We start from the raw sequence: 13,692 nt of genomic DNA on the forward strand, positions 1-13,692 counted from the left end.
ACTAGTGGGGACTAAAAGGGAGAAGGACTGCTGTCTAGCCATCACCTGAGCAGAAGAGAATTTTAGCTCTGATCAATCCTCCCAGTCCTTTCTCTCCTAGGTTAAACGGAATTGACTCTGAATAATATACATTATTTCTAGTCACTGGAAGCAGTATTAATCCTACTTTTAGGTAGATTAGAATGTGGATATTTTTAATCCTTCTGGGGCCCCTTCCTGAACAGTGATGAACTTCCTCAGGATGAGAGCTTATAAGCACAAGATTAGGACATGTGGGCAGTGGTACTTTGCATCTTCCCATGAAAGAAGAGAGCACTTACCCTCCATCTTCTCTATGTGTAGGTTTTCTAGTGGACAACTGTGAAGTAAAAAGAGGAAAGTGGCCATGTTTTAGAAGAAAGAAATGGCTGTAACTACACTCAGTGGACATGTAAATGCATCTCAAAGATTTTGTTCCTGGACTCCAGTTGCAGTAAAGCATGGTTATTCTATGCAGTTCTATATAATCCAAGTACATTTGGCACAATTAAAGGGAAATTTTAAGTCGTAAAGATGATGGCAGCAGAATTCAGGTGCTTCCAAAGTCAAGAGTCAGCCCAGTCTGTGACTTCAGGATCATGATTCTTATGACAGATACTTTGCCTAACACTGAAATTCTGGCCCCAGTACTTAAGCACTTCCTGAAACCCACATTTATGATATAAAAATTTAGGCAACTTACAAACTTTCCTGAGTTACATACAGTCATATATGTTGGCTCTATATTTATTTAATGGTGAGAGAAAGGAATATTTAGAGAATGAGGTAGACCATCTAGAATTCAGTCCTTCAGAAAATATTAGTTTCCTAAAGTTAGACAGGAAAGAAATCTCAGCTGGGTAACAAATTCTGGGGGATTATGCTTATTCCTACTGCTTTAGCTGTTGACTTGGAAAAAATATTCCATTTACTAGCTACACTCCACTCTGTATTTTTTTTCAGTTTCATTTTGGTTGCTTACAACCATGCTTTTTACTCTTCTATTTATTAGTGGATCAATTAGTAGTGCAATTTCTTCTGTTTCCACTGAAATTTTCCAGACCACGTATTACTCAGTAAGATCCATTTTGTTTCACTTCTGTGAAGACTGCAGGCAATTTCGTTTTGTTCTCTGACCTTTATGAATAATTAAGTTTGCTGTCTACCTGATTCTATTGTCCAGTCCCCTTTGCCTTTGCTATTTTTATAAGGCATAGGGAGCTCCTCATAGTACTGCAAATACAGCTTCATTCATAAATCCCTTATGCAAGAGCTGGAATAAATTCATCTGTGATGTTATTGTTACCTCTCTGAACCAAAATAGTAACATATTATACTACTGTTAACCACCGGCCTGCGGCTTTTTGTGCCCAGTCTGTGTCCAGATCCTGTTTCTACTCACTTTTTTGTAGCAAATTATTACACAGGGCATAAACACTTTCTCTTATTTTGTGTCCCTAGTCTCATTTCCCACACCTCTCTACATTTAATTGTATAAGGCACTTATCTTCCTTTGGGCACAATCTGTTAAGAGTCATCTTGACTTTTTTGACTTTTTTTCCTTTTTTTTTTTTTTTTTTTTTAATAATTGATTGCTCCCTCCTAGTATGTATCACCAACAAATTTCATTTCTCAGGTACATCTCTCCTGGTTAAAGCAAATTCTAGTACAGAACTAAATGGTGTGCGACATTTAGGACCAGGCTTCCTTTAGAACAAATTGTTACTCTCCCTTATGTACTTTTCCCCTTTGGTTTCATAACCATTCTTAAAGCACATATGTGTTTGTATTCCTGACACATGTAATGACCTTCTAGCACAAAATTTCAGTGATATGTTAACTATGAAACTCTACTCATGTTCTTTTAGTCCTTCTGGTTCCCTGTTCTTGATCCATACATTATTGCTTCCTATCTTCAATGTCTTCTGTAGAAACTTTGGCTGTATTCTTCTTCAGCATCATTACAATTAAGATCAGCATGGTGGAAATGAAGCATGAACACAGAAAATAAATTTGATTTGAAATGAGAAACACACCAATATGTCTGAATTATGTGAATGTTTATAACCTAAAAGCTACTGCTATTACGTTCTATATGAAGTTTTTAAATTAAACTAATACTGTATTAATGTTTTGTCAGCAGACTGGAATGTCAGTATTGTTCATGACAGGTTTTGGCTAATTAATACTAATTTGCTGCTTTAGTAATAGTCCTGCAGGTTTTCATTTATATACCTTTAACTTCCTTATGCATTTTAAATATTTTCTTGTTTTATCTCATTCAGAGATTTAGTTTTACAGACCATTTGTAACTAGGTTCTCTTTTTATATCATTACAGAGGCATCATCTGCATCCGCTCAATAATTCATCTTTACGCATTCAAAAATGCTTTTCTCATCATTTATCTTTACATGTGCAAAGAAGCTATTTTGTCTTCTTCCCACTCCTTATAAATAAATAAATTTATTAATAAATAAAATGCTAAAAGACCATTCTCTTATTCTGGTGTTACATTAAAGTCTAAAAATTCTCTGAAATTGACAGCATGGAATTAACCATTATGTGAATTTTCTTGGGGGTGAATAGGGAAAACTCCATGAAAGGAGCTATTTTCTTGTAATAATTAACAATCATTTAACAATCTCATGGGTTTGGGCTCTCAGCTGATATAGATTGCTCTGCTGGTTTAAACCAGCTGAGAGTCTGACACGTCAACACTTTCCTCTATTGCTTATTATTTTATACTGAATCAAAATTGCATTTTACATTTATGCAGTCAGAGGGAATTGAAGGGATAGGAAAGAAGCAAATACTTAAAGTTTATACCTTCTCAGTTCTGTGTTTCCATGACCCTTTTCTTTCTGTGCCTGCTTTAGATACAAACAGATATACCAACAGATACCTGATAGTTTTTATGTACTTGCCAAAGCCCTCATTATTACTCTAATTACTTCTTTCTTTGAAGTGAGTAGAAATTTAAATACTGACTTTAGACTGAGTTGATTCAGGACAAAGATAAGTACCTTAGGGGGTAGTTACTCATATCAACACATAAATTAATATATAGGAATTGATCATGTTATATACACTTAACTTTAATGCAGGGTAACCATGAAAGCAGGTGTCTCCTATAATACAGATCCCAGGCAATGTGGAGATCTTCCATACAAACAAGTTCCCCCAAACATTTTTTATTTACTCATTTTCAAAATGTGCATGTAATAATCCAAAGGATTCTACTTTTCTTTAGCGTGGGTCAAATGTCAGTACCTTAAGGTCCACGAAATCCTGAAGGTAGGATTAGACATTAGTTTAATATCTGCCTGTCTTGTTCTTCAATTTTTAAATTATTGCCATCACAGATATCATCAGATCTCCTTCAGTTATGGAAATGCTCTTTTTAAGTGCTGATATGATAGGATTAAAATTTAAGCACTCGTGTTGTAAGAGATTAAAACAACGTATTCAATGATTTACCCTCCTTTTCCCTTCCTATTGCAATGGACTGAGCCTGTAAGTTCACACTGTGCAGATTAATGTCAACACTGCCAGCTTTCCAATATTCAGGGAAATTATAGTACACACACATTGAAAACCTCAATGTCTTTTTGAAAGCCTTTTCTAAAGCATAATTGCTCATAAAGTAATTTGTAATTTAGAATTGTACAGACTAAGTTCCTATGAATGCCCTCTGGTTTTGTGCTTATAGTAATATATTGAAAGGAGCAAACAAACTCTTTTCAAGGTATCAGTTGAGCTCTGTCTATCCCCTCTGACTTCCCTGTTAACTCTGAGGATTTTCATTGTTAAATAATTCCTGAACATTTGTCACATAGTCCACCCTGGGAATTGGCCCTGAAACTAAGCATGATCAGGAGCAGCAGGAGCTGAGTGAGGGAATTAGGGGAAGCTGTGTAGCTGCTCCCATCCACACAACTGGGCAGGCTGCATGTGGCATTGCTTTTTTGAGATCTGGGAGGAGAGAGATGATTGGTTCTGGGAGGTCTTCCACCTGCCTCAGCAGTGTATGCCATAATAGACACTCCAACCTTTCCACCCAGCTGATGGCAGATGGGTTTTCCCTGTAAATGTAAATTTCTCTGAGTTAGCCCACATCTGAGACTGCAGTGGTTTCTCTGAATGCTGAAAAAATCCGAGGGAAACCAATTCAGAACTGACAGCTGCCCCTTCTGTAAACATAGTCAATAAAGGAAAACATACCAGCTAATGTAAATCCTCCAGTCTGTGCATGAGTAAGGCCACTGGAGCTTGGAGCCTTCTCCTTTATAATAGCTTGTGAAAAGATGGGATTTGAGATCATTGCTTTTAGCAATTTCCTCTGAAGAAAAAAAAGAAAGATGCTTTTTCCTCTTGAAATTTTCTATAATTAATCTTTATTTCATAATTATATTGCTGGCTAAATTTTACAGGCTTAGACTGTAAATAACAACTGTGAAAAATAATTCAAGACTGAAATGAATGAGACATAAAGCTAATTCCTACCAGCCTTCTTCATGTTGCATGGCACACTGCTTCTTGAAACAAACTTCATCTACAATGTGTGGGAGAGGATGCTGCTTTAGGAGGACATCTGCACTCATATCATCCTGATGCCTGCAGGAGCATCCCTGGAGAAGGGAACCCAGCTTGGGCTGCAGACTGCATCCTTACCATCCTGTCAGGTTCGGACCCCGACCCAAGGTGTCACCTTTTCCATAATGCCCACAGTTCCTTGTTGAGGGAAAAAGCTGAAAGCAAGCCCAAGAGTTAAACTTCTGCACAGGCAGTCAGGAGACCATGGTTTGGATTGCACTGGAAGTTAAAATGCTTAACACCAGAGGTGGAACCCAGCATGGATTCTTAAGAACTGAATACCAATAAAGTTTTGTCATGTTGCCATTACTAACTGTGCTTAACTAAGAAATTTGAGTTGTGTTCTAGTTGAATTGGACTTCATCATGGGCCAGTGCAGACACACAGGAACCTTTCTCTATGAATTGCTCAAACTCTTATGACAGAGCCTTCAGACTCTTCTGACTGAACTGCTGGTGCTGGCTCTCCAGGGGAGTGGTTCAGACTGGGTAACATTAATCCTATTAATGCCTGAACACAGACCAGAATTTTTGCAGGAGAAAAATTTTCTCAGGAAGCTTTTTTAATACCAGAAAAGAAATATTTATGTCAAGATAAAGAGGGACATAGAACATAAGAGGGAGGAGCTTGAATGCTTAAGGAGCATTTTCCTAAGTGTCTGAGATTAGGGAAGTCTTCATGGACTTTCCAACTGAGAATGCTGTGTTAGCCTGTAACCATTTTTCAGTTTCAGCATGTTCTCTTACTATCCTTCATTTTAGTTGAAAAGTAATGTTGTCTAATAGAAAGAAATTGTTCCTTGGAAACTGGAACATTTCTTTGCAGTGTATGTTTCCTTGATAATTTACTTTTAAAATTGGTTATACTAATAAATGCAGTTTACAAACATTCTTTATAAACACCAGAGCATCCAAGCAGGAGAGATGTTACAAATACTAAAAATGTACAGAAGTTTGAGATTTGGGGTCTGTGCTTTATAAAAAACATGAAAACCAACCCAGAACAGAAATCTGAGGAGCAAATTTCTTAGTGTCTATTAATTGCACAAAAGAGACTTTACAGAGAGCAGGAATCATTTTTTTCTCTATTTCTGTTTCCATACAACCTGTAGATCTGAGATCTGTAATCTCTGCCATATTTGATTAAAATTGGCCAAAGTTTAAAGAGTCTTTGGGCAGGCAGCGACAGCTGTATGCAAACAGTTGAATATGTCTGCATGCATGCACACACACTTTTATTTTATTCTATGTTGTTTGTTTGTTTTATTCTATGGAAGGAAAATCATTTCCAGCTCAAGCTGTAAGTGTCTGCACTGTTAGGCCCAAAGGGGTAAACATTTGTATTAATTATTAAGGGAAGAAATTTCATACTGGAAATGTTTAAGGAAAATGGATCAAGCAGCACTGTGTAGAGAGCTGTCTGATTGCTTTTCATGTTGCTGAAAGTTGAGGTAGTCTCTAGGTACTCAATGACCTGCCAGGTGGCATCTGTAACAGACATTTCTTTATCCACAGTCCTTCAGCAGCTAGCACCTCTAGTTGAACTAGTATGAAGTATCCAGTCATGTAAGAATTAATGTACTTCTTTGTTTTACACACATCAACGTTAAATTTTTATGTAACATTCCACAACAAGCTGATGTGATAGAATTAACTATTTGTATTGAAGCTTGTATAATAGAAGGAAAAAGAAGACCTGCATAGTACATTAAGAGACAAACAGCCTTTTGGGTGTGGCTGTGAACCTGAGGCATTGCCTCCATGTCTGGATGTGCTAGAATGAGTTGCTTACTCCTTTTTGCTTAGGCTAGCAGCTGGCAAAGGTCCTTGGGTGAGATAGGTGAAACCTCAGAAGTTCTTTTAAGAGGCATATATGGTTCACTCAGCCGGTTCAGATTGCAGTGACAACCAACCTCCCTCCCTCCCTCCCTCCCTCCCTCCCTCCCTCCCTCCCTTTCTTGTCTTTTCAAAGGCCAGTAATTTAAAACAGACAGTGCTTTTCAAAGATGCCTAGTTTCTTCTCTAATGCCACTGCAGATGATTATCTCTTGCAATTTTGTGTTGACCTGGTTTTGTTCTATACATCTTTATTCTGGAAAACTGGCAAATCCAGCAAGTTCAGTGCTGTATATTTGATTTTACTTCTTTCTTGAGGTCTTCTATGACTAGTAGCAGGTTGCCTAGATAAACAAATCCTTCCTTTCTCTGTATGGCATGTTTTTCTTGACCGATGGGTTTCAAGTGCACTTGTTTTGGTTTTGAATGCTTCGTAAGTCACTGCATCTTGCATAGTTTGTTTGAATCTTAAATTGATATGAATGTGGTTAGTCTCTTTGAAAGATGAAAAGAAGAGAAGTTTGCAATTTTCTCCCTGTCTGGAAAATTTCATGTTCATTTTATATTTGCCATTTTAGAAGGAAAGGGTTTCTTACGACAACACAGTAAGACACAAAACACAGCTATGAGGTCCCTTGGATTTGGGTTGATACATCCCTCTGCCAGGCTTCCCTGCTGCTCATTCCCTTCTTTAGTTGTCGCATCTACTTTGGCATTAATGTCACCCATCACAAAGTGTAAGTTGTGTTTTGGTATTCTGTCAATCACCCTTTTGAGACAATTGTAGAATTTGTCCTAGTCGCTGTGTTCTTCTGTCAGAAAACATCTTTGCATGATTGACATCTTTAGGAACTTGGTTTGGAATCTGGCATATATGATCTGCTGCCTGATAGCTCCCCAGCCAAAGTGTGGGGACTTTTCCCACAGAATCTGTCATGGTGAATGTTATCCAGTTTTCATTTTCCTTGTCACACAAATGGTTCTGATTTCAGTGGTTCAGATGGGTTCTGTTTTTGTTTTTAGCAAGGATCTTGATAGGAATAGAGAAGAGAATATTAATGCCCCTTACAGGGGCTTGTAAGCGCATGGAGGGAGAGGTACAAGAACATTGAAAATCATCAGAACAAACCACAATCCCTGCATGTTTATCTTGTTCCAGAAGTTGCTATTCCCATGAGCAGAAGAAGACAACCATACAGAAATTCTGTTAAACAGCTAGTGAGGTAATCCAAGGTGGTGTGAATGTTTCCTTGCTTTCTGAGTCACTGCACTCCTGCAAAGCTCTCAGAGATGGTACAAGCTCCTCATCTAGCACTACCAGTCTTAGAAATGCAAACTGCCAGAACAGAGAAATAATGAAAGAACCATATAGACCCTGAAAACTTTGGCATGATATGGAAATGATATTTCTCTTAGGAAAATGTGACTGCACTGTAAGTAATCATAATTTGAGACATATGACTCCATATGTAGGAGAAACACAGAAAGTAGTAATACTGAAAAAAAAAACCCAAATCATGGTTTGAAGGTGTAGTGATGAAGACTTCATTGCTATAGTGATGGGATAATACTGAATACTACATTGGACTGTCTACTTAAAGGCATCCTTTTTCCAAAGGAATTTCTGTGAATACTTCTGGAAAACTCAAGTCAAATCTGGCCATCAGTGACTGAGAAAGATACTGCCAATATGAAGGAAATTTGGAAGAGCAACAAAACTGATTAAAAGATTGGGTGAGGTATAAAGATAAATATACAAGCTACTGCTTGATTAAGCCACAACTAAGGTGATACACAGAGTGGAAGAAAATCAGGGAATGGGATAACATTAGCATACCCATTGATATGGCTATAGATATGCAAGAAGAAGTGTTTCTTGTGTTTACTGTTCATTTTGTAATTAACACTATAAATAAAACACTTAAAGTGTTAAAGTTACTGTTGCAAAGAAAATACTCACTTTTATTAGGCTGTGAAAAAGAGAATCATAAACACCCTTAAAAGTGAAAAGTCTCCAGCACTGGCAAAAGTATAGAGTGGATAATCTCACAGTTGCAGGGAAACAGATTGGATGATCTTTGGTCTCTTTCCTTTCCCTCATTTCAGATTCTGGTACTAAGGTATATTTGGCATTAGTCTGATTAGTTTTCTCATTGGGATAATCTCTCACCTGCTTTGCTTTCAGAGTAGGAAGTTATGTAATATATCCATTATCAATGTACTATTCAGCTAAACTTCTGCTTATGCCTTGGACTGTTTCTTCAGATTGAAAAATAAAGAATGTCTTTAAAACTGAAAAAAATGTTATTTGGAAGTCAACAGTGGAAATAAATTATCCATCTTCCTATTTTGTGTTAGCTGTGAAATATTTCTGGCTTTCCTTAGTTATATACTTTATACTTTTAAAATAAATAACACTCAAAAAACCACAAGAAAACCTGGTTGTCTAAAAAGATGGACTAGTTTATTTCAGAAGATACGGAAAACACATAAATACAATGTCCATTATAGTCTCTTCAGCTGGCAAGAACAAAAATGATACAGTCTTGGCATTATTTTTGACAATATTAATATAATTGACTAGGCGACAGGGTAATCTAACAGCAACAGCTTTGGCATGTTACACTGAAGCCAAAAAAATTGGAGTAGTTAGTTAATATCCTCAGCCTAACCTTCGTATAATCGCATTACCTCCAGAACCTCTGTCACTCGTGACAGATGTCCAGGGAGAGTTTGGTTATAAGAGGATGAACAAGAGGATGAGTGAGACTCTGGTCTGCAGCTCAGCAAAGCCACACATAGCTTCCAGTAATGCCTCAGACATCCTCCATGAACACAGGCACATTGCGCTGCCAGTGGTTTATATCTCTTGCCTCTGAATGGTCCATAATAATTCTGCCTTCTCCCCATTCTGAAACACCATCTTTCTACTTTTTCTGAGCAAAAGCTCTGTTCATAAATGCATCCAGAACACCTGCCAACAGCTGGATCAAATCCACTGGCTGGCAATTAGCACGTTTTGTTGGGGACAGAGCAGCACTGGCTCTGTCTGCCAGCGCTGTGATGTGTCTGCCAGCAGCCAGTGTCGTGGGAAGGTGTGGAAGCATCACGGCCACCACCACCCCTGCCCCACAGTTGAGCAGGTACCCTGTGGCTTCTGAACTGAGAAGACTTATGCTTCCCCTGAAAAATAAGTATTGTCTTAATGTAATGTTTTTGTGTCACTGCAGCTGGGAACCAGTACAGCTAAAAGGAGAGCAACAACTATTCTGCTGTTTGCATTGTTCCCCGAGAGTCTATATCTGACACCTAAAAAGCATTTCAGTAGGAGTAGCAAAATTAAATAGATTAAAGCATTTCTTTCCTCAAGCCCACCTCTTAGACATTACTTGGGGTGACCTGCAATACCTTGTTTCACATCTGTTTTGGAAAAGACTGATGCTGATGGCTTGTTGTATTTAATTTCAAATGAAAATGTGCAAAGTCCTGCAGGCTGAGTTCACTGTGAGGTGAGGGGCAGAAATGCCCCTTTTCTGATTATCTGCCAAGACAACTTCAATCAGTCATGACTCACATCTTCCTACCTTTCAGGTCTTTCTGACATCATGCCAGGAGGGGTGAGAGAGCATGTTGTAGTAAAGCTCACATTAATAAACAAAATGTTTTGAAGCTGCTTTGAATGAAATATAGTGATATTTTGAGCCTTGTCCATAATTGCTTTACTGGTCTTATATGATTGTAAAGATTCAACATTGGAACAAGTCCTGGGATACAAGTATTTCTAATATAAGTGATATTAATTGGGTTCTACAGTGTGTATCAAAAATAAGGGACTGTTACTGTAGTTAGAAGGATTTGTGCATTACTAGGGATGCCATTATATGTGTAAACTACATGCAGAATGTTTTTTATTGCTGTTTCCAAATTGACTTTAGGTGAAAGCACAGCTGGGTGCGGAGGAAGCAGGCATTTAAATATTCAGCTCCCACTTTTTGAAAATTGCACTGCAATTTGGAAAGTGCATTCTCTCTTGGGAAAATTAGGCCTTAAAGTCCTGCTGCAGATGACTGATGGTGCCAGCTCTCTATCAGTCCCTCCATTCCTGTGATCACTGGTTAATTCTCCATTTAGATGGCATGACTAAATTTCATATTGTCTGCTCACACAGAGAGGAAATGTACTGTCTGCACTGTCTTTGTAGAGATGTTAAGCAGAAGAAAAGTGTTTTGTATTAAAGACCTTTTTTCCCCCAAGATCACACATGTGCTCACTGATGGCAGTCGCAGTAGCCAAAGGACCAAGTTATAAAAAACTCTTGGGTCTTGATAAACAGCAGAGCATGGCACTGGAATCTGGTCTGTTTTAAGAGACATAATGGCTTCCTTGGCTATTGTCTTGTAATGGACCCAGATTAATTAACACTTGTTTGTAATAACAAAATACAGTTACCTAAGTTTAGTGATCAACTATGGCTATAATTCCACTGAGGAAGCAGTTCTCCCTCCCATTGCTCCTGACTGGAGATCTGTGTACCTTACACTGGCTGTGTTCTCCTCTTGGTGCAAGGAACCACACAGCTGCCCATGGAAATATGTACACATTAAAATTATCTAGGAAAAAATTGTCAGAAAAGTTTTGTGATCCCCTCCATGTCATGGCTACAAAAAGCCACCTGTCCAGGTAACAAGGGAGAGTCCATGACCATGCAGCTACATTTGGAAGGAAGTGTTCCTCAAATAGAAGCTTGGATTTAAACTGGCTTCATCTGACCATGAAGCCTTTAATGGTGCAATTTCCTACTGTGCTGACTATGATCTAATGGTAGAAAGGATGGTACTGTACCCATTTCCCTTCCATCCACTTCCAAAATTCCGTTGAATGACCATGTGCTGGCCTGGATCAGTTTGATGAACTACCAGAAAACTAATCAGTCATTCATGGTTGCACCATGGCATAGCTGCACAGTCCTGGGAAGAGTCAGGGGATGGGAAAAAGTTGCAATTTGCAACTGGCCTGGTCAGCAATAACTGCACTTGAAATAGATTAGCACAAAGTTGAATAGAAACCTTGAAAAGCAAAGGTGGGTTCAATTTGTTTCTGCAGAGGATGGCATCTACCTCAAAATGTCTTAAAGTTTCACCACATCCCTCTCTACACCGTTGAGTGCATTTCTTGTCTCCAGGTAGCATCTTCAGTTTAAGGAACGTTAGGTTCCTTTTTATTATCTGCTCATCAGGGTTTTGTGCTGGATAGAGTTCATGGAGCCACTTATTTGAGTTTTAGATCTACTTGATCCCCCAAGATGCTAAATTGTATTTATATGCCCATTGAGGCGATATTAAGTTGCTGGAATCGTGCTTGTGATGCCCAGTAGAAAACAGATATACTCGTTTCACAGCTATGCTCCTCTATAGATGTCCAGATACACTTTGGTTCTTTCTCCTTTTTTTATTTCATGCTGAGTTCAGTGGCATTTGGGGAGCCTCTTGTGTCTCTTTGTGTTCTCTACTACAGGGAAGTCATATATGTTTTTTTTAAGGGAATCTGTAAGAGGATTCACATCAATAAATATTTCTAAAATAAATGAGGGCAACAAAGTTCAGGTCAAGAGGGCTTCTTTATAGACAATGATAGCAACCAGAGAGCACCAAAGTCTCAGTAAATAAATGCCTGGTAATTGACTTACAGGAAAAAAAGTCTGCCTTTTAATAAGTTGTATCATTAGCTGTGCAAAAGAAGTCCTCGGTGTTATTGTTACAGAGATTGTTTTGCTTGTTTTTCTCTTCCTACTTCCTAGTTCTAATTCAATCTTTATTATTTTGCAAGATTTTGCCAACAGAAAAAGCCTCTGTACATCAAAGTGGGTAGAGAGTGGCTGGGATGAGGTTCTGTCAAGGGAGAGAATGGGACACTCGGCATTAAGAGGAAGTACTGTGCACTTAAGAGATGAACAGTTTTATTCTAATCCTTTCATCTACTTTAGCTCCTTTTTGTTTCAGCTGCCATAAACACTTGCTGTGGAGCCAATGTTCAGTACTAAAAAGATTTTTTTGTGTGTGTTCCTCTCATTTCTGTTGAAACATGACACTCAAATTGGAGATAGGAGCAGAGATCAACAAACCCTGTCAGCTCTTGTCAACCCAGGTGTAACAGTGTGATCTTCTTAAATTGCTTCTAATCTGCCAAAGATCTCTTTATCTGCAGTCTCCATCATGCTGTTTGCTCACATTTGGTTAACACTCTAAATTTCCCTTTTGGAGGTGTCACTGTTTGCCATTTAGCAACTAAGAGGAACTGTGAGAGCAGCTTAAAGCACATGGATTTGGGAAGCTAGAAAAGCTGATTAGCTATTCAGGGAGAATAATCTTATTGAAAGTAGTAAGAGCTGTATAAAGAATGCTTTTCCCTTTCCTTGTAACAATCTTCTAATTATGTTGTCAAGCTTGCTGTCGTGTTCTCCCCCTGTGCCATTAAGAAACCGTTTTCTAAGTTAAGAAAGAGATTTCCAGATTGTGATGGTGTTTGCTGATTTTTTTTTTATTGTTTAAAGAATCTGTGTGTATTAAGCCAAACATTAAAAATTATTCATGTGCAGCATAATTATCTGAGATGAGGCTCTCAAGGCTGTGGTGGTGGCACGAGAGGCAAGGGGGTGCTCGGCAGGTGGGGGTTATTCTTCCATATGCCAGAGGATTTCACCTCTCTGACTGGGATCTGAGTCTAGGAGAAACCTTTGTGACTAAAATATGAACACAAGTCAATGGGTGCTCAAGGGGTCAGAAGCAAGGCCAACAGATACCTGCAGCTGCAGATTTATAAGCAAACCCCAATATTTTTTGGTAGTGGATCAACAAATCCAATTGTACCCTAATCCACTCCTTTATTTTACCTGTTGTTCATATTTTAATGAAAAGAATAGGAGCCAAACTTTTAAACATTCCCTTCAAATTGGATGTCTGGTAATTTAGTGGCTCAGTCTGGATCCATTCACTGATATCAGCATGTTGGTGGACATACAATGTAATATAATTAAAATAAAATATATTAGTTGCCAGCCAAACCCAGACCTTCTCAACTGTCCTCCTGTTTCTGATTAATGGCATAAACACCACCCATCCTGTGGCTTTGACTTTAATATTTTCCCTTTAAAAATGTAGTAATTTGACCAAACATAATATCAGTAGTATTCAATAATTTACGTTTGCTGCTGAGTCTCCAAATGATAGTTGAAGTTCATATGAATAG

Source organism: Parus major, chromosome 1, assembly GCF_001522545.3.
Source record: "Parus major isolate Abel chromosome 1, Parus_major1.1, whole genome shotgun sequence".
NCBI classification, from domain to species: domain Eukaryota; kingdom Metazoa; phylum Chordata; class Aves; order Passeriformes; family Paridae; genus Parus; species Parus major.